Source organism: Eubalaena glacialis, chromosome 14 (genome assembly GCF_028564815.1).
Source record: "Eubalaena glacialis isolate mEubGla1 chromosome 14, mEubGla1.1.hap2.+ XY, whole genome shotgun sequence".
In the NCBI taxonomy this organism is placed as follows: domain Eukaryota; kingdom Metazoa; phylum Chordata; class Mammalia; order Artiodactyla; family Balaenidae; genus Eubalaena; species Eubalaena glacialis.
The window spans coordinates 75,998,907-76,022,002 of record NC_083729.1 but is presented as its reverse complement, the minus strand read 5'-3'; the positions used below and the strand labels follow the sequence as shown (position 1 = coordinate 76,022,002).

Below are 23,096 nucleotides of genomic sequence, written 5' to 3'. Positions count from 1 at the left end.
AAATTAAAAAAAAATTAAAAACCAAATATCGTGGCACTAGATGTGCTCATTGCTACTGGAGCGTCATTGCTTCTAGGCACTCACAGCTAACAGATCAAGGAGATATATATGTGTAATATTACCAAGGTACTTACACACATATATATTGCTATTTGTAACCATCTTCACATGTATTAAATTAAAAATGAATGCGTACTGAATTCTCCTACTCTAATCCATTACTATATGGATCACTTTATCCTGCTTCTCTGTAGCCTGCCATTCCATAAGTGTGATAACTGTCTTCTACCGCTTGATATACACTTGCTCAATTGTTCAATTCCAATACACAGGTGTAATGGTTTCAGAATTGTCCACCTGTTATCCCCACGGAGCAGGGGAGAACAACCTTTTTAACTAGAGGGCAGTGCTTTGTACAATTCTGTTTGTCTTTTGTCTTGCAGAACCCACTCATTTCCAAAGTTACTTAAGTCAGCACATTATCACATTGTCCCCTTCACATTGTCACACACATTTGCAGTATATTTAGATTATTTTCCACATTCTGCATTTCATGGTGGGACTGACGACCTATAAAATATTTTTAATTTGCATGCATTAAGATTTATCCTTTGTGTTGTAAACTTCTACTGGTTTTGACTGATTTGCTCACTTTATGTCTCTGTGTCACATTTTGGTAATTCTCACAATATTTCAAACATTTTCATTATTATCATATAATTATGGTGATCTGTGATCAGTGATCTTTGATGGTATTATTTTAATTGTTTTGGGGCTCCACAAATCACACCCATGCAAGATAGTGAACATAATGGATAAGTGCTATGTGTGTTCTTACTGTTCCACCAACCAGCTGTTCTCCCATCTCTGTCCCTCTCCTTAGACTTCCCCAGTCCCTGAGAAACAACAATATTGTAATTAGGCCAATTAATAACCCTACAATGGTCTCTAAATGTTCAAATAAAAGGAACAGTTGCATGTCTCTTGCTTTAAAGCAAAAGCTAGAAATGATTAAGCTCAGTGAGGAAGGCATGTTGAAAGCCAAGATAAGATAGGCTGAATGCAAGGTCTTTTGCACCAGTTAGTCAAGTTATGAATACAAAGGAAAAGTAATATTCCAGTGAACACATGAATGATAAGAAAGAAAAACAGCCTTATTGCTGATATGCAGAAAACTGATATGGAGAAAGTTTTAGTCTGGATAGAAGATCAAACCAGCCACAGCATTCCCTTAAGTCAAAGCTTGATCCAGAGCAAGGCCCTAAATCCCTTCAATTATTTGAAGTCTGAGAGAGGTGAGGAAGCTGCAGAAGAAAAGTTTGAAGCTAGCAGTAGTTGGTTCATGAGGTTTCAGGAAGGAATCCATCTCCATAACATAAAACTGCAAGGTTAAGCAGCAAGTAATGATGTAGAAACTGTAGCAAGTTATCCAGAAGATCTAGCGAAGATAATTATTGAAGGTGGCTACACTAAATGACATATTTTCACTGCAGACAATGTAGCTTTCTATTGGAATAAGATGTCATCTAGAACTTTCATAACTAGAGAGGAGAAATCAATGCCTGGCTTCAAATCTTCAAAAGGCAGACACTCTTGTTAGGGCCTAATGAAGCTGGTGACTTTAAGTTGAAGCCAATTCTCATTTACCATTCCAAAAATCCTAGGGCCATTAACAATTATGCTAAATCTACTCTGCCTGTGTTCTATAAATGGAACAACAAAGTCTGGATGACAGTACCTCTGTTTACAGCATTGCTTACTAAACATTTTAAGCCCACTGTTGAGACCTAGTGCTCAGGAAAAAAAAAAAAAAAAAAGATTCTTTTCAAAATATCACTGCTTAGTGACAATGTACCTGTTGACCCAAGAGCTCTGAAGGAGATGTACAATGAGATTGATGTTATCTTCATGTCTGTTAATACAACATCCACTTTGTAGCCCATGGACCAAAGAGTAATTTTGACTTTCAAGTGCTGTTATTTAAGAAATACATTTCTAAGACTATAGCTACCATAGATAGTGATTCCTCTGATGGATCTGTGAAAAGTCAATTGAAAACCTTTTGGGAAGGATTCACCATTCCAGATGTCATGAAGAACATTTGTGATTCATGAGAAGAGATCACAATATAAACATTAATAGTAGCTTAGAAGAAGTTGATTCCAACCCTAATGATGACTTTGAGGTGTTCAAGACTTCAGTGGACTTCAGTAATTAATATGTGGTGGAAATAGCAAGAGAATTAGAATTAGAAGTGGGATCTGAAGATGTGACTGAATCCCTGCAATTTCATGATAAAATTTTAACAAAAGAGGAGTTACTTCTTATGGATGAGCAATTAAACTGATTTTTTGAGATGGAACCTACTTCTGGTGAAGATGCTATGAAGATTGCTGAAATGTCAACACAGAATTTAGAATATTACTTAGTTGATACAGCAATGGTAGGGTTTGAAAGATTTGACTCTAACTGAAAGATATTCTACTGTGGGTAAAATGTTATCAAAGATTATTGCATGCTCATTCATGAAAGAAAGAGTCAATTGATGGTGCAAACTGCGTTGTTGTCTTATTTAAAGAAATTGCCATATCTGCCCCAGCAACCTGATCAACATGGAGGGAAGAGCCTCCACCAGCAAAAAGATTACAGCTTGCTGAAGCCTCAGATTATGGTTAACATTTTTAGCAAAAACATATTCTATTTTTAAATTAAGATATGTTATTTTTTAAGAGAAAATATAATAAAACACTGAGTAGATTACAGTATAGAGTAAACGTAACTTTTATGTGAACAGGAAAACTGAAAAAAATTGTGTGACTCAATTTACTAAGATATTTGCTTTATTGTGTTGGTCTGGAACCAAACCCACAATATCTGAGGTATGCTTGTAAATCCCCTGTGATATACTTATCCAACCCTCCACCTCCCCCAACCTCTGAGAAACCTGTTAGCCACTGATTTATTTACTCTCTCTATGATTTTGCCTTTTCCAGAATGTCATATGGTTGGAATCATATGGAGGTTTTCATACTGGTTTCTTTCACTTAACAATATGCATTTTAAGTTCCTCCATAACTTTTTGTGGCTTACTAGCTCACATCTTTTTATTACTGAATAATACTTCATTGTAAGAATATACCACAGCTTGTGTCCATTCACCTATTGAAGGACATCTTGGTTGCTTTCAGCTATAGCAAGTATGAATGAAGTCACTATAAACATTAATGCACAGGTTTTTGTGTGGGCATAACTTTTTAATTCAATTAGGTAAATACCTAGGAGCCTGATAGGTGAATCATATGATAAAACTACATTTAGCTTTGTAAGCAATTGCCAAACAATCTTCCAAAGTCGCTGTACCATTTTGCATCCCAACAATAAATGAATAAATCCTTTAGCTCCACATCCATTTCAGCATTCAATAATTGTCAGTGTTTTAAATTTTAGCCATTTTGATAGGTATGTAGTGGTATCTCATTGTTGTTTTAATTTCCAATTACCCAATGGCAAACGATGTTGATAATATATTCATATGATTATTTGCCATTCAGCTATTTTACCATTTTCAATTGCCCTGTTCATTTTTCACTCTTGAATTTTAATTTTAAGTGTTGTTTTTTTTTTTTTTTTAATTTATTTATTTATTTTTGGGTGTGTTGGGTCTTCGTTTCTGTGCGAGGGCTTTCTCTAGTTGCGGCAAGCGGGGGCCACTCTTCATCGCGGTGCGCGGGCCTCTCACTGTCGCGGCCTCTTGTTGCGGAGCACAGGCTCCAGACGCGCAGGCTCAGTAGCTGTGGCTCACGGGCCCATTTGCTCCGCGGCATGTGGGATCTTCCCAGACCAGGGCTCGAACCCGTGTCCCCTGCATTGGCAGGCGGATTCTCAACCACTGCGCCACCAGGGAAGACCTAGTGTTGTTTTTAAAGAGTCAAGTATTGTATATTTTGATTACAAGTTCCTTATCAGACATATGTTTTTTGTTTTCTTTTAATTGTCTTATTGGTATCTTTCATGGAGTAGTTTTTAATTTTAAAAACATCCAAGTTATTATTTCTTTTTTTTTTTTATGAGTCATGCTATTGGTGCTTTACTTAAAATTTCATCACAAAATCTAATTTCATGTCAATTTTACCTCAAGGGTTTTCAATGTCTTATAGATTTGCATTATACTCTTGATTTCTATATTCCATTTTAATCTAATGTCTGTGTAAGATATAAATTCTGTATATAGGTTCATATTTTGCATATGGAGGTCCAATTTTGCCAACACAAATTTGTGGATAAGACTATGCTTTCTCCATTAATTTGTCTTCTTCTCTGTCAAAGATCTGTTCACTGTATTTGTGTGAGTCAATTTGTGAGCTCTCTCACCAACACTCCATTGCCTTGAATACTGTAGTTTTATAATGTCTTCAGATTGGTTACTGTGCATCATCCAAATTTGTTTCACTTATTCAGTATTGGGTTAGCTATAATAGGTCTTTTTCATTTCTCCAAAAATTTTAGAATCAGTTTGTCAAGATATACAGATAGTTTTCTGGGATTTTGACTGGGGTTGCATTGAATCTATAAATCAAGTTGGGAATAATTGTTACCTTAGCAATATTGGGTCTTCCAATTCATGAACATGTACTCTTCATTTATTTAAAAGATAAAAAGCTATTTTTTCCAATCTAAAATAGTAACCGTTGAGTTATTTGGTGACTACATTAAATTAGTATTGCTGAACACATAGTTTAAATTACTTTGCTTTGAAAGAACATGTTTCTTCTTACTTTAAAAGAGCAGTTTCTAGATACATGTTCATTGTAAAATGATTAGAGGACCATTGTGTCTCTCATATTTGGGAGATGGAGGATTACTAGTCTTTGATACTCTATTAGGCTGCTTCAATACGTATGTAAACAAATTCAGAAACTATTTTAAATACATTCATTCACATTCACTTCATTTATTGTGATTGGTAGTAGGAGCTGAGAAATGTTTGAAGTGTTACTATTTAACATCTAAAACTTGATAATCAAAGATCTGTGAAAAAAGCAGACAATATGTGAAAACAAATTACTTGGCTAATATCATCATCATAGTCAAAGCTATCTGTAAAGTCAACTCAACTCAAAGGATGCGACCATGCTGAATTCTGAGCAGTAGACAGTACCAATAATGGATGTTTGATTGATTTGGGGCTTCAATCTATTGCTTTTGGCAGAGTTGAAAAAACTAAATCTAAGCTTATCCTTAGAAATGTAAATGCAGTCTCTTCCTTTTTATTGTAACTGACACATTAGACCAGATTATTTATCCCTAAGACAATACCATTAAAATTATACCTTTGCGTTTCTTACAGACAGTAAAGATTCCTAATATTAATTAATTTCTCCACTATCCTATAGCAGATCTTAGTGTCCCTAAAACATTAATTTAGAGTCTCCACAAGAAACTTATCCATAGGAAAAGTATTTATAACAAGAAAACTTGGTTAGAATGGTTATCAGTAACAAAGATAATATTTTAAGTTCCAATCAAAATTAAGTTCAAGGTGGAGTGTAATATAATGACATAGTACTGCCATGATTAATGTTGCTCCTGTGTCTTGCCAAATTATTTTTCCCACTTCTGTTAGTTGAAATTAGATACTGAATAATACAGAAATTTCTTTCCCTAGAGAAAATACTGGGAGAAATGTATGAGTTATGACAACTAGAAACAAGTGATAAAGATTTGAAAATTGCTAAAATCAATTAGATCTAAATAATTAAAAATTTTTTCCACAAGAAAACACTGGGGAATTAAGTTCATTCCTTGAATTTTAAAGTAGAAACTCAAGTTTCCAAAGGGGGGAAGAAAAAAACTATACTGTTGAAACCTGATATCTTTTTAGAATACTGTAGTCTTAGATTAGAGAACGAGTTAATAAGAGAGAGAGTTTGAGATCCAAAGTTTATATTTATTTTTAATTTTAATATTTAAATTAAAAAAATACTCCATATATATTAAAATAAAACTTAAAGTATTTATTTGAGAGTCCCAAAATAGTCCTCAAAGAACTGCATTGAGTCTACTAGAAAAGATACTTTATTTTCTCTTGTATTGACTCTGCTTCTATTTGATCTCCAGAGAAATATGTTTGATGAGTTTGTTATACCTTTATACACTGATATGTTTATTTTACTATACTGGTAAGAATAGGATAAATTCTACCTTACTTTGTGTCATGAGAACATAATGAAATATGTGTTAATTTTTCTATAATTTGGGGTGGATAATTGCAGAATTAAGGGATTCCATTCAAGAGTAACTCAATTTTCTCAAGGATGCAAAAGGCAAATCCTTGGTTAAGGGTGAAAGTGAATTTAAGATCTAAGGGGAAAAAATGACATTTTGAAGAGTTGCTTGGGGAAAAATAATTAAAAACAAGAATTAGCATAACTAAGGATGAATGAAAAAGATTGGCCTAGAGCTTAGATTACAGGCAAGTATTTTTAGTTTGAATTTCAAAATCCCTAATAAACATTCTTAAATATTTCCTTTGCAACAGATGAGTTTCCCAGAGGCTGCTGAGGAACCAGGATCATAATGCAGACTCAGTGCTCTTTGTAAATGGTTGTTCATTCCTTTATTTACCCAGAGTAAAAACAACAGTAAACAAAAAATAATAATATAGGAAAGAAAGAAAAAGAGACAAAAACTCTTCTATTTTCTTTTTATTGTTCTTGGTTCCAAGATATGTCATATGACAAGTCTGAAGGGCTGTTTGAGTCTTAGAAGCAGAAGAGAAATTAAGTAAGAGATGATCTGCTCAGAATGTCAATGTGGAAAATAATCAATGAAGTTGCTCCATATTTGGATATTTGAAAGATTAACTCAAAGTTTAATCTCTCAGTTGTGTATGATCTGAAGCATGAAGAGATCTCAGAAAGCTGATGTCTATTCTCAAACCACAGGTCACTTGACCAGGGTGGGAAACCTATCATATCACCTCTGTCTTTGTGGACTCCCCACCCATTTTCTTTTATACTATATTCCCTCTTTTACAAAATATTTTTAAACTTAGTATTAGTGGTGTCTCCTACTACTGAAGGAGCCTTTATTTCAGTCCTAGCTTACACAACAAATACAGTTTTCATATACAAAATAACATTTTACAAAATGATACCTCTTCAGTACACTTAGACAAAAAGTAGAGTTATTATCAAGGGTTATTAGAAGAAATCACTTCCTGTAACAAATTGAAATTTGATTTCCAAATCTCTCCACATCAAAGTTTAATACAATAAACATACTTTTATTATTTTAATGAAAAATATTATTTATATAAGGAATAGGACTGGAAAACTAGTGATTGCATTTTCTTTACTTAAATTCGTAAAGGAAATATAAGAATATGGTTAGAATCTCCAGTGCTCAGGGAGGCAGTTGAAATGGGAAAGAATTAAATTCAGATTATATGAGGCAAAAATCCGAGTGAGGAAGAAGCTGATAGTGAACACAAAAATTGTCTTAAGCAGCACAGCTAATGTTGAAAAGAAAAACCATCTTTCATGACTTGAATATTAGTAGAGGTGAGTACACAGAAAGTTGTGGCTAGGAAATTCAATATTATTCAGTATTATTGTTGAATAAATATTCAACAAATATTTATTAAGTGTCTCCTTTATGGTGCCAGGCATACAGTGGCAAACAAAGACAGCCCCTGAATTCATTGTGGTTAATTCTATCAGACTAAGTAGTTAATAATCAATAAACAAATAAATGCAAAAAGTGTTAAGTGATAATATATTCTGTGAAAATAAGTAAATACAGTCTTGGCTAGACAATGGTAGATTCTGTATTAGAAAGAGTGGTCTGAGACTTCTCTAAGAGGGTAAATGACTGATGCAAGGTGGGAAGTTATGCAAATGTCTGAGGAAGAAGATTCCAGAAAATGAAACACTGGATACAAGGCCCCTAACACAGGAGATGCTTGGTGTGCTTGAGGAATACCACGAAAACCAAATGGCTGGAATGAAGTGAACAATGGGAAAAGAGGTAGTATATGAAATGAGAGAGGCTGCCAGGGACAAATTAATGTAGACGTGGCAATAATTTTGGATTTTTTTAAGATACATGGAAAAATTACAGGGATTTAAGAGAATAAGTGATATGAAATTTGGCATAGCTTTAATGATATCATTCTGTTCGGTGTGTAGAAAATTATACTGTTGATTGCAAGGGTAGAATAAGGGAGACCTCTCAGGTGCTAGATAATAAAAGGCTTGCAAGACAGATACTTTAAGATAGAGATACATTAGGAAGAGGTGGTTGGACTGTGCGTATGTTTTAAAGAAAAAAATCAACAGAATTTGCTAATATGTATCAATAGATGAGGAATATGAGATAAAGAGATATGTCTATAATATCTCCAAGGTTTTTAGCCTTGGCAATAAGGATGATAGAGTTACCGTCTAGTGGGTTAACAAAAATAAGAAAAGGGAAAAGAAGACTTGAAGAGAAGATGAGGGTTTAAATTTCAGCGTCGTGGCTTTGATTTGTTGACATCTAGACTTTCACATGTAGATGTCAGGTAGGAAAATTCATATACCTGGCATTCGAATACAAATGCCATTTAAACTCATAGTTCTGGATGCAATCATTAAGAGAGATAAGATGATAGTTTCACGGAATGAGTTTCAAGGTTCTCCAAATTTAGATATTGGGAAGGTTCAGCAACAAATGTTTAGTAAAGTAGGGGAAAGAGAGTGGGAGGAAAGGAAGTGTTTCAAGAAAGAGGGAGTGATCAGCCATGTCAAATGTAATAAGTTGAGTAAAGTGAGGCCAGAAAAAATAACACTGGTTGTAGCAACATGAGGGTCATTACTGTCTCAATGGGTTAATAGCTGTTTTATTAAGGTTGAGAAAATAAAATATGACTGTGGTAAATTCAGGAGAAAATGGGAGGAGGGGTAAATGAAACAGCATTTTTTTTACAAAGAGAAACAGGGAGACCAGGTGGTTTCTTCAGAGGGGATTTGATGTCCAAAAATATTTTATGAGTTTTTAGGATGGGAGATATTGTCACATTGCGGTATGATGATGATGATGATGATAATCCAGCTGAGCTGGACATATTGATAATGTAGGGTTGAAATGGGTGCATTGCAGGGGTCATATCTTTGAATAGATGGGATTCTATGTATGTAAGCATGTAAGTAGAGAGGCTTGCCTAAGAAAGCTGTATGGATCATTTCACCACCATAGCAGAAGAGAAGGCCAAGTAAGGCAGGGTTCCAGCTAAAATGGTAGATGTGGCTTTGGGGGTGCATGGAAGTTATTTTTGGTTTGCTACTGCTTGTTCAGTGAAACGAGAAGTATGGATATCAATAAAGAGTGAGGATTTGGAGAGTAGACTTGATAGTTTGAGAAGAGAGTGGAAATTATTGCTTCTGATACAGGAAAAAAGACTAGGGAGAAGGAGTAGCTTTCTGGGCAGCAGTAAAGCTCATTTGAAATTAATACTTAAAAACTTAAAACGATGTCTGCTATGGCTATTTTTTTTTTTTTCAACTGCATTTAGAGGAAATGGTTCTGGTGTTGTGTAAATAAAAGAAGATGTCTATCTGGGTTAAATCTATTTACAGTTAAAAAATTCAAATATAAATGTGTTTGGGATATATGAGGATTCCTGAAATACTGTGTTGAAGGTCACTGAAGTATAAAAGCCATTCATATGGACCTTATTATTATCTGCTGCCAAGGGAGCTGACAGAGAAAACATCTAGAAGAAAACTGAAAGGCCCTTGTAAAATATCTTACAAAACAAAGGGAAATGACTTGAAGTTAGTCAGATGATGTTGAAAGAAAAGAGAAGTGAGTGGTTTAACCAGCTGATGTGATGTTCAAAAGGAAAAGTGACATTAAAATATGGCACTGGAGTATTTTTTTCTGAAGGAGTAGTGTTACGGACTCCAAGCTCGATCTGCTCGCCACCTGACAGGCCAATGAATCAGAGACGAGGTGTCGAGGCAAGGAATACGACTTTATTCGGAAAGCCGACAAACCAGGAAGATGGCAGACTAGTGTCTCTGAAAAACCATCTTATCGGGGTCTGGATGCCAGTTTCTTTCACAGAATCAGAGAGGGAGAGGCAATGAGGAAGTAAAGTAAAAGGGCCATCAGTCTTGTAAAACATCTCCTGTAATGACCATCCTTGGTGAGGGGATGTGTTAATTTCTTCTTTCTTGCAGCAATTCACAGGTGGGCAGGGTCAGATTGTCTCCCTGTGAGCTGAACAGGAGAGGGGCTGGGTTCCCTGAGGCAGGCCATTCTGTATGATTAATAACAAAAGCAATGAAAAGAAAAGGTTAAAGTCAAAGAAACAGATCCAACGTGGAGTCTGATTTAGCTCTTCCTTGTTACATTAGTAGTGTGAATGTTAATATCTCTCCCTTCCCTACTATATCAGAATCCATAGGAGCAAGAAAGTGTTTAAACTTATAGTGTCACGTAGAAAAAGAGAGTGACTAGGGAAAAGGTGTGAAAAAGGTCAGTTGTTCATAAGTGAAGCTATTTTTGAAAATCGCTTTTAAAAGTGTTACACAGATGTAGAGAACAGACATATGGACACCAAGGGGGGGAAACTGCGGTGGGGTGGGGATGGTGGTGTGCTGAATTGGGCGATTGGGATTGACATGTATACACTGATGTGTATAAAACTGATGACTAATAAGAACCTGCAGTATAAAAAAACAAACAAACAAAACAACTAATACTAAACTTTCATTGGGTTATTTGTATGGAAATATGTTAATATAAATGTTTCAGACATTACATGAAATTTCTAAAAATCTTATATGCTCTGGTATAATGTTATAAGTCATAATCCTAGTTATTACTTTAAAATGTATATCTCAGAAATAACTAATTTTCTTGTCAACTGCATTATTATGAACTTTCATCAAATCTTTAACCGTGGTCATTTTTAAGTATTTTGTCATTTACAGACAGTTCTGGGTGTACTCTGATGCTTTTGCAAATATGTTCCTATAAGAGGGTTTCATCTTCAAGAAATTCATGGAAAAGACTCTGACAAGTACAGGTTTTTGGTAACTGACTGTACTGCTGAACTGAATGAATAAGCATTTTCAGAACTCTAATGAAAAACTGATGAACTCATAAAAGTGCTAACAAAAGATCAAGATGAAAAAAAAATTAATTACATGGGACTGAGTCAACTGATGAGGATGAGTATAATTTTTGTGACTTTCTGTTTGAATTAAAAAAAAAAAAAAATCCCACAAGGACTCAGAGGCAAAGAATATACAAATCAATTTTCACTGCAAAGTAAAGGAGCTGTTACAGTGGAGGATTACCAGACTGAATGTCAGTATTATGACATAGTATGAGTGTGTTTCGTGTTTGGTAATTGCAATCATTGTTGCTTTTGTTGTGGTCATCCATGTACAATGCTTGGTGTCAGTCTATTTATCTCTTGTAAAAATAAAATACAGTGTGTGTGTGTGAAAAAGATAAAATAAAATAAAATAAAATAATTAAAAAAATAATAATAATAAAAAAAAAAGAAAGACAAGCATGGGATAGTTTTGAGGCATTGGTACATTGTTAGTTTATCAATGCTATAATAGCATATCTCAGATGAGTCCTTTGCATTCTGAAATAATGGATGCTGTTTAATGTTGTGTTAGAACTTCACTAATGTCCAGCAGGGTGTCAGACTGTACATTAAGTCTTTTGTGGGTTTTTTTTGAGGAGGGAGGGGTCTAGGAGTCAGCTAAGTAGTGAAAGAGGAGGGTGCATTGGAAGTACCATAGTCATTGTAGGGATGGAATTATTGATAAACTAGGAATCAGCCAGTAGTACTTGTTCCTAGTGTGGTCAGTCACAATTGAGTGAATTAAAATTCCTTATAGATGTGGAAATATTTAAAAATAAAGATCTATGTCCAATGTTAAAAAAAAAAAAGTGTTACAGAGAATGGTAAGAATTAAACTGAGAACATTTTTCTACTCACTGGGCAAAATGTTCTCATAGAGTAAATAAGAAGTGGTGGGAAAGTAAGCAGAAACAATCGCTTTGAAGAGCAATTTTGTATTAGTTAATAGAGTTAAGCATGTGCATTCACTGAGATCCATCCATCCAACTTCACAGACTGCGCTCCTGAGAAACCCTCATATATGTGGAAGAGGAAAAGGCAGTGAGACGCTCTGAATCTTTAGGTTGACAGAAAAATGAAAACAACGTAAATGGCAATTATAAGTGGTCTGAATAAATAAATGATGTTATAGTATTATAGTTGATAGCAGGTAAAGAAAATAAACTGTATTTACACACATCAACATAAATGAATCTAAAATCTCAGGTGGATGAAGACATCAGTTGCAGGCAGGCACACACACAATGATACTAACATAGGTTAATTGTAAACAGACACAAAATGATATCCAATTTCAAGATTGTTTATGTAGACATATGTGTTTTGAAAATATAACTGCTATATAGAAAGCATACATAGCAACTTCAAGATGATGGTTATTTCTGAGTTAAGAATGAGTATGGGACCAGAACGTGGTTCAATGCTTTAATTATATCTCTTAGAATACGTTTTATTTCTTAGAATGAAAAAAAAGAGAGAAAAAATATAGAAAAAAAGAAACAGAAGAACAGGCTGAATAAGGAGCCTGACATTTGCTACATCATACTGGGAGGGAGCCTTACCCAGGCTCTTTTAAGCTGATGAAGAGTTGTCCAGCTTGAAGAGATTAGACTTGGATAAATCCTTCACGGCTGGCATTGATTTCTTATTTCCACTAGCCTTACTCCATTTGCTGTGTGCACCAACATGTTGAAAAAAATTTATATTGTTTTAAAATAATTTAATTTTGTCTTTATTTGAGAAGTATTTCACCTGAAAATGTCAAGATATTCTCACTCTAATGACAGCTACAATAAAAAGAAAAACAAATAAAAATAAAAGCTAGAACCAATTGGGGAATTTAATGCGATGAAGTTAGTTACTCTGTGCATTCAATAGAGAGCCAGTGCTAAACTCTGGATTTTTTTTTATTTAACCTTCCCTGTAGGCCTATAACTTCACATACTTTTCTGCATAAGACAAGCACATGATTTGCACACGATTTGGAGACGGCAGCTTCTTAATTAACTGCCATGGGAATGTTTAGGTGTGAAATTAGTCACCAGAGGGAGCCCATATTATTCCTCAAAAGCAATCTCAAAAGACTAAGGACAAAATGAAAATACATGTAGAGACTGGGGCATAGAAGTTCAAGGAGAGTACGGAATGTTCTTTTACAGTTTCTTATATTGCAGTTTCCTCTCAATTTCAAGCTTCAGAATCAACTAACTTTGATAGATGCAAAGGCTTTTTTATAGCAAAGACACAGGAAGAAACAAAATACCTTTTTTTCCCCTCAGTGGCTATTTATCCATTAACCTTCACATTTACTTAACACGAAAACTACTTTTATATATGCTCATTCAATTTACCCATGAATAAGACATTTTATTAAGTTTCTGGGTAGATTAACTGTGATAATTTCCAAACAATGCAAGTGTCAACAATTTGCCAGATTCTTTTCAAAATGAAATCAAGCTTGCCCATGTATTTAGCAAATGAAATTGTCTACATTTTGGTCTTTTAATCAAGTATTAAAGAAAGCAGAGTTTGAAAGCAGAAAAAATTCCTCAGTCCAACGTACTTCCTATTGTGAAATTTCATAATTTTATGATTCTATGAAATGGGTAAATGGAATCTATAAAAGATTGTTAATCAATCAATTCAAATGGCTGAGCAGTGTAGCCCTTTTTTTACAGAAACTCGGGACAAAATTCAAGCAGGCATTTTGGTACTCTACAATTGAATCATTTGTATGCTTGAGTAGACTGAGATGGAACAAAATGCCATATGCAATATACTGTATGATCTCTGTTTGCTTTGTTTACCCAGATATTAAACTCAAAGAACTAGAGCAAGATCATGGATTATTCGGATTTTTTAAAATGTTAAACTCTCATATATCTATCATTGAAAATATGACTGAAACTCTACTGGAACCTGTATAACTTTTCAGTCTGTAACGATGACTTAAGTTGACTGACTTGCCTTTACATGTTGAATTCTGCAAATACTGTCCTGTCTTTTTTTATTGAAGTACAGTTGACTAACACACAATGTCATATTAGTTTCAGGTGTACAGTACAGTGATTCAGTTATATCTATATCTATATATCTCACTCTCTATATATCTTCTTTTTCAAATTCTTTTCCCCTATAGGTTATTACAAAATATTGAGTATAGTTCCCTGTGCTATACAGCAGGTCCTTGTTGGTTATCTATTTTACATACAGTAGTATGTATATGTTAATCTCATCCTCCAAATTTATCCCTCCTGCCCTTCCCCTTTAGAAACCGTAAGTTTGTTTTCTATGTCTGTGGGTCTATTTCTGTTTTATAAGTAAGTTCATTTGTATCTTTTTTTTTCCAGATTCCACATATAAGCAATATCATATGATATTTGTCTTTCTCTGTCTGGCTTACTTCACTTAGTATGATAATCTCTAGGTCCATCCACGTTGCTGCAAATGGCATCATTTCATTCTTTTTTTATGGCTGAGTAATACTCTGGTGTGTGTGTGTGTGTGTGTGTATGTGTGTATTACATCTTCTTTATACATCCATTTATCGATGGACATGGAAATTTAGGTTGCTCCCATGTCTTAACTATTGTAGATAGTGCTACAATGAACATTGGGGTGCATGTATCTGTTCAAAGGAAAGATTTCTCCCAATATATGCTCAGGAGTGGGATTGCAGGATCATATGGTAACTCTATTTTTAGTTTTTTAAGGAACCTCCATACTGTCCTCCATAGTGGCTACACTCATTTACATTCCCACCAATAGTCTAAGAGGGTTCACTTTTCTCCACACCCTTTCAAGCATTTGTTATTTGTAGACTTTTTGATGGTGGCCATTCTGACTGAGTGAGGTGACAACTCCGTCCTAAAATTCTCAGGCAAATGGAGTGAAGCCTGCAGCTACTGTGCAAACACTCAACTTTTGAATCCTAAATGTTCATTTATTTTACTCTACTGCTACCCATCCATTTAGCAACTCATTTCCCACTGCTGCCTTTCCTATCCCTATTTGGAAGAAAGCTGTAGCTAAAGTAGACCACGCATTTGGCCCCATTTCTGAATCTTTATGTAAAGTGTAGTGTAGTGGTTATTGGATATGTGTTCTGGAGAGAAAAAGTCTTGATTCCTGATCTTGGCTGCAATATTGTCTACCTGTGTGTTCTTGGGGAATTTACTTAAACTTTCTCTTTATTTTCTGGTTTTAAAACTGGATTACTAATAGTTCTTACCTCATACAGTCACTGGCAACATTAAATAAGCCACCCACTTGTTAAGAATATTGTCAGGAACATGGTAAATTCTCAGTAAATGTTATTTGTTGTTATCACTAATTATCTTTTCATTATCATTGGTAGTTTTGTTGTTATATTCAATGAAGAGTCCAATTATGACCATCCCATAGTCTCCACATTTCACTCTCCTCAAACATACTTGCACACACAGACATACGCATAAACACACATATTCATTGTTGATAAAATATTAAATGAATGAGTGTGCAGCAGGAGGCTTGTGTAACTTCATGCATTTGAAGCCATTATCTACAGAACTGCTGCTTTGGGAGTCATACAACACAATTGTGGTAAGAAGCTTAGATCTCAATCTCAGTCTGGTGAACATGGATCTGACCTACAATATGGTGGTTGTGGAGGAGGTGGGGAGAATGATGGAGGTAAAGGTCAATTGTAATGTGATAGGAAGAGATAGAGAGATCAAGAAGGATCTGGACATTTCAAACCATTTTTACCACGTGCCTACTAGAAGACGTCTGATTGACAAAACTAGCTCATAATGGAAATTTAAAACAACAACAACAAAATTACAGTGATAGCTTTCTCAATTCAATTTAGCAATAGAGTAAATATAAATAAATACAATTATATTTTCCTCTGAAATGCTATCCAAGGAATTTTCCCCTGATTTGTAGTTGTCATCTATGACCACAGATGTCACTTCAAAGTATAAAATTCTCTATTCTTCTAATCTTATAAAAATTAAAATTGAACCCCATTCGTGATGGGGATCGGGGATTGCAATTATTCCCCATGAACGAGGAATTCCCAGTAAGTGCGGGTCATAAGCTTGCATTGATTAAGTCCCTGCCCTTTGTACACACTGCCCGTCGCTACTACCAATTGGATGGTTTAGTGAGGCCCTCGGATCGGCCCCGCCGGGGTCAGCCCACGGCCCTGGCAGAGCGCTCAGAAGACGGTCGAACTTGACTATCTAGAGGAAGTAAAAGTCATAACAAGGTTTCCCTAGGTGAACCTGCGGAAGGATCATTAAAGTGGTTCTGAAAGCGCGGCGGCGGACCCGCCCGCTCGCGAACGAGCCCTCTCCACCTGTGCGCGGCGGGACTGGAAAAGGAGAGGGAGGGAGGCGACCGGGAGTTGGCAACTGGTGCGCACACGGACTGGCGCGTGCGCGGGGGCGCTGCCGCCCCAGGCGGCCGTCGGGTTGGTGGTCCTCCGCAGGGGGTGGAGGAGAGTGAGAAAAGGGGGTGGCCCAAAAGGCGTTGGGTTGGGAGGGCGGCTCCTCGCCTCCCTCACCACACCCGCCCGTCTGCCCCTCCCGCGCCTCCCCCCGGGGGCAACACCGTCCCCCTGGTATGGCCGCCCAAGGCGACCCGCGCCCGCCACCACGCCGCGTCACCCGCGACCGTCGTGGTGATCTCCCGGCGCGTGTCTCCCGCCCGACCTCCCCGCCACATCCCTCGATTTGGGTCCGAGGGTTCCGGGGGGGCCGAGCCCCCGCCCCACACGCGCCTCCGTCTCCGGCGCCGGTCACGCCCCCCCCCCCCCCCGGTCCCCCGCGCGCGGAGCCTCCGGTGCGTCTCGGGATGGGTGGCGTGGCGGTGGTGGCTCCCCGTGGGGCCGCTCGCCTGCCCGTCGCCTTCCCGCCGCCGGCCCTGGACCGGTTCCCTTCCGGGCGTCGGTCCTCCGCTCCGGGCCCTCCGCCCCCTCGCCGGGCGCCTCTGCCTGTCCTCCGAGCCCGGGGCCTCTCCTCCGTCGTCCGTCCGGCTCTCTCTTGCTCTCTTTCCCGCCCTCCCCCGTGTGCCCCCTGCCCGCTCGACCCCACGCTTCCCATCGAAGCCTCCTTTACGCCGTCGGTGGCGAGAAGGGGGCCTGGGACGCGGGTGCAGGGCAAGGGCCCCGGGGGGGGGGGGGGGCGGTTGGGGTTAAGGAGAAAAGAAGGCCGCGTCCGGGCACGAGCGGGAGGTCTCCGCCCGGTTTCGGGGACATGGTGGAGGCATCGTCGGGCGGTGGCCGTGGTGTCTCGTGTGGCGGTCGGCCCGGCGCCCGGCCGGGGCCCCGCGTCACGGGCCGGTAGCGCCGAGGCCCGCGTGCTGCAGGCGGCCGCGGGCGGAGAGCGTGTTGGTCGGTGTCGGGACGGCGGCGAGCGTGGGGCGCTCCGTCCCCCCGCCTCGCCCGCCTACCCCTCTCCAGGTACCTAGCGCGTCCCGGCGCGGAGGTTTAAAGACCCATGGGAGGGTCGCCCGTCTGCCTTGGGGTTGGGGCGGTCGGGCCCGCGGGGAGTCGGGAGGCCCCTCCCTTCTCCCCCGACTCCGCTTTCCACCCCCCGCGGGGCCGGGGCGCCTCGCCGCGCGCCACTGGTCCTCCCCGCCGCGGCCGTCGGGAGGGGGCTACCCGGCGGCCGTGGTGCGGGCCGGGGCCGTGTGCCGCGCGAGTGCGCGCCCCGCGTCCCTGGGGGTGTGAGGTGGGAAACACCCCGGGCGCCTGTGGGGTGTAAAAAAAAAAAAAAAAGAAAAAAAATTAAAATAATTACTAGTGGTTCATTGAGAAGACTATTGATACCTTCTGTTTAATTTTTATGCTATAGCATAAAGTTTTTGTACACAAAAAAGAAGCTTTTGGGGTTCATCTCGTATTTATTTACCTTTCATGCTTGTGAGGGCTTGGGACGTGAGCTGTCCGAGTTTTTTTTTTAAAGAATAAGGAGTCATGTATGACACTGAAAGAGTTTTTTAAATTTAATTTAATTTAATTTAATTAATTAATTTATTTATTTATTTTTGGCTGCGTTAGGTCTTGTTGCTGCACGCGGGCTTTCTCTAGTTGCGGTGAGCGGGGGCTACTCTTTGTTGTGGTGCGTGGGCTTCTCATTGCAGTGGCTTCTCTTGTTGCGGAGCACAGGATCTAGGCACACAGGCTTCAGCAGTTGTGGCTCACGGGCTCAGCAGTTGTGGCTCACGGGCTCAGTAGTTGTGGCTCGTGGGCTCTAGAGCACAGGCCCTGTAGTTATGGCTCACGGGCTTAGTTGCTCCATGGCAGGCATGTGGGATCTTCCTGCACCAAGGTTCGAAACTGTGTCCCCTGCATTGGCAGGCGGACTCTTAACCACTGAGCCACCAGGGAACCCTTAAAGAGTTATGATGGTAACTATATACACAGGCAGTTCTCACTTCTCTGGCAGTGCCAGATCATAAAATACACACGCAACTGAAATTGTGTAAAGTGATCTTAATCAATGGGAAAAACTACGATTATTCTGTGACCTTTAAAAATGTTTGCCAAAACATTATAAACTCTCTTATTGTCAGTTATAAATATATAAAGAAATTTAAAAAATGAATATTTATTTAGTACACTGCAATTTAAAAACAAGACATAATGAAAAAATAATGTGTTTTAATTCTTTGCAATTCATATACAATTCTCAATGTATAATATCTGATATGGAGTGAGTACCTTTCTAAGCCCTGGTGAATTGTCATGCTCCTTTCTAAGTTTGGATTAGCTTCCAATATTTTATTATTTGTACTTTCAATGTCATGAAATATATCCAAGAATTTCTATAATGTGAAGGTTTTTTGCCAGTGTCATTTCTTCTGGGACATCTTCATCCTTTTTATCACAACTACTTCATTCAAGGAGATAACTTCACTAAGTACTCCTGGCTATATATCTGAAGTCTCTCCAATGGCAGCAGTGTCAACATTACCACGGTTAGTGGTTTATTCTATAACTGCATTTATATTAGAACTGAATTTCACTTATAATTCTATGACTCTGCTTCTTTACTGTACTTTCATTTTTGTTGGCTTATTCCCTCTTTTGATTATCCATTTTTGTAAAATGGCATGTAGGTATATAACTAGGAGAGAAGGACACAACACAACTATATATTTTGCTGTCTGTGGGTGAACTGAGTAACAGATGCACAGTGCCCAATATCCAGCAGCCTTTGAAAGAAGTTATAAGTCTTTGAACATGATGCTTATCTGTTTTTTATTAAGTTCTTTGTGGACTGAAGATCTAGAAGAAAACTTTGCACTCTGTGTAATTACTTGCATTTAGTATACTTGATAATTGAAGTTTGAACCGTGATGTTAAAAGACTGGTTTAATTTAACTAAACTTTGGTAACTAAAATGTGTGCATGTTTGGAATAAGAACTGCCTATAACAACATTGTAAAGCAACTGTACTCTAATAAAGATGTGAAAAAAAAAATAGGTAACCAGCAAGGACCTACTGTATAGCACAGGGAACTATACTCAATATTATGTAATAAACGATAAAGAGGAAGAATATGAAAAAGAATATATGTATATGTAGGTATAACTGAATCACTGTGCTGTACACCTGAAACTTACATGACATTGTAAATCAACTATACTTCAATAAATAATTTTTTTAAAAAAGAAAAAAAAAAGAACTGCCTATAGGTATGTTGAGACTTATCTTAATCTGTTATCCATTTCCTTGCCACATCTATTGGCCCAGACAGAGTCTCTACAAGCACATCCAATGCTCATAAAATATCCATAATTTATCTCTAGTATAGCTGAGTAATTATTATACTTGTCCTCAAGAACTTCACAGTACCTGTAGAGAGATATGAAAGATATAATATAAACCACCATAATTATTAAACAATCTACTAGGTGATAATTGCTACAAAAAAGAATAGATATTTAAATGAGGAAAAAATAAAAATAGCTGACTAGAATATGGTCAACTTTTAGACACTTTTTTCTGTCTGCTGTTTAGTAATGAGAAAAATTGCTTATGAGTAAATTCTAATGTTTGAAACCAATTGTATTTTGCTTGTTTTTACCAATTCAGGATAACCCTATCAGAACTTTAGGGAGGAAATAATTTCTCCTTTGCATTAAGATCTAGAGAAGATTTATTCAAGACAGGATTTGATGTCATCTCCCATGTTTCAGCCAGTTAGAACTGTCTCATTTTAATCTATCTGCTTTTGAAGGACTGCAGATGAATGATCTCAACATCCTGAAATCTTTTAAGTGCAAGCAAGTCGCTGCTAAGAGAGCTAAATTTCTTCTTTAAGAAAAAAAATCTTGCATCTCCCTTCATCCTTTCATTGGAAGGCAATTAGTTTATTCACTGTTTTCAATACTGGTACTTGGAAAGAATCCTTTCTTATCTTCACCTTCTATTTTGGAGGTGGGTGTGCTTATCCAGGCAGAACTTACTGGCTCTCCATCTACACTGCTATGCGTTCTAACTTGGCCTGACTTTGTGTGTATTTTTCATATTGCCTGTAATAAAAAATGTATCCATTCCTTAGTATATTCTGTGGATGCATCTCCTTCTGCCATGTGTTAAGGGTTTTCTTAGCATGATAAGCACAGAAATTAAGTAAAATGCTTTCATCTCCCAGAAGGACTGTATTTAATATCTCACATTTGATTTCAGATATAATCTGAAGCATTTTAAGAGACTCTATTACTCAGTAAAAAGAAATGATCAGAAATAGTTCCAGCATGCTAGTTAAAGTTGGCTAATGGAACACAAATGTTGGTACAAAAAAATTGTTATATTTTATATACTCAGATTTCTGAGGATTTAATATACCATTCAGTTGAAATTGTCCTAGTGGATCATATTAAATTCCCAAATGAGATTCTTTTATTTGCAGGGAAGAAAATGAAAACATAAGCTAATAAGCTGAAAAAAAGTACAATGTATATCTGTGCACATAAAGATATAAATTTGAGCTAATGGTTCTATTCATATGGGACACTAAATAATCATTTAATTATATTCTATTAAATGTGCTAACATTTCAAAAGACCTGCTTTTTACCTGATATTGTGTTAATTTTTTTAATATAATGATGAATAAACATAGACTCTAATTTCAAGAAGATTATACTTTTCTAGAAAAAAAATGTACATGCCAACAAACATTTGAAATGCACATTTGTATTTCAAGAAGTGGTGGGGGAAGTTAACTTTCTGAGTCATGAGATGTGGGCTGATGCAAGTGAGGGTTCTATCAAAAGTGACAAATTTGCAGAGTTTGGAATGGGGGAAAGATTATATGAATCTTTTACTTTATAGAAATTTAAATTTAAATTCTTTAGTATAGAATTTTACTTTACAGAATTTTCCTTTTACTTTGTAGAATTTTTGTAATCAGTTTGGTTTACAATTGTGGATGTTCCACAAACTTTTATCTTCTCCCTCTCCTCAAACACTACTAAAAATATTCTACATGAATTAATACAAAGAGAACAAAAAGGGAAATTTCAGCAAACAGTCATTTAAATAATTTTTTGAAGACTGAAATCAGCTAAATTAGGACAAGTGACTTAGTAGGGTAGAGGAAACTTCATACTAAAATTCTTGGAGATGTAGAAAACCTGAAGACTTGAGGACAAAAAGAATTATGTACTGCAGACCTGACATACATGGCCTCAAACAAAAATATACTCTGAGCCTTAACTCCCAAATATGAGGCAGGAGGAAAAATAAGTTTATTCTCAAGGGAATCCAAACTGGAAATGCTCTGAACTCAGGTGTCTCAGCCCAGCAATGAACAAAGATGAGCCTGAAAGCTAGAAGCATGTGGTGGGTACAGGAGAGTCTGAAAGCTGACCAGGCTTCTTCCCATCTTCTGCTTTTAGAATCAGGCAACCACGCAACCCCCCAGAAAGGAGACTGGGAGATTCTTCTGTGGAAGATTAAATCGCTCCAGAAAAACACTTTGTAATACAAGTATTTAAGGGCTCTTTAATGCAAGTTATTTTTAACACAGGCTTTCCACAGGATGTCCACAATCAACAAGGTCTGCTTAAACATTTGGCTCTCCCAAAACTGTTTTTAAGACAAAATATCACATGTTAGAGGAAAAAATCAAAATGTATTGTGTGGATGGGAGGTAAACTGTGGTTTATAGAGGTAGATATAAGAGATAAGTCTCTTCTACTATAAAAGAAAGCAAATAGGGAAGTGTCTGTATTTGATAAAACAAGGAATAGCAATATATGTGTACCATAATATTTATAAACATACAGGTACAAACCAGAAGAAACAGCTACACATGGTGGTCTGCTAATTTTTATTTTAGATCATATTTTAAATATATATGATATTAATTTGATAAAATAAAACTGTTTAAAGCATTTTCTACACTGTCTTATATAAGTAGGCTATTTTTTCAATGAATTAACTTCTCTTTGTTGTTCATTTATACTTTTAATCAATCTGGATTTCATTTTAGGTTAAAAATAATAGCTTAAGGATCTAACTTTGTCTTTTTGGTTCCAAAGAGTAAGTTAGTCACATAAACTCCATTTTAAAACCATCACATTCTTTTCCCAACAATTTGAAGGCCTGCCTTCATCACATACTAAATTTTTTTACATGTTCGTGGTCTTGTTGTAGACTGTGAATTCTGTGCCAATTATCTTCTTGAATATTTCCATGCTAAACCCTCATTATTTGAATCACTGTAGGAACATATTGCTTTTTGATATACCCATTTATTTGTTGTGCTGTAGTGGTCAGAAAATCCTCATGTAAAATAAAATGAATGCCAAAGGCCCTTGCCCTGGTTTGGAGTTAGGGTAGTTTAGAAAGGTGATCTGGTTAATACTTGAGCGTGTGATGAATCTGGCAGCAGAAATAAGAAGACAAAATATCATTTAAACTGATCCTCCTTGAGTTTCATGG

The 23,096-nt window shown here is 37.2% G+C and overlaps 1 pseudogene; it reads left to right on the top strand.

Moving 5' to 3' along the window:
- The first annotated feature begins 941 nt into the window (after positions 1-941).
- Positions 942-2,676, top strand: LOC133105006 (tigger transposable element-derived protein 1-like; annotated as a pseudogene).
- The last annotated feature ends 20,420 nt before the right edge of the window (positions 2,677-23,096 follow it).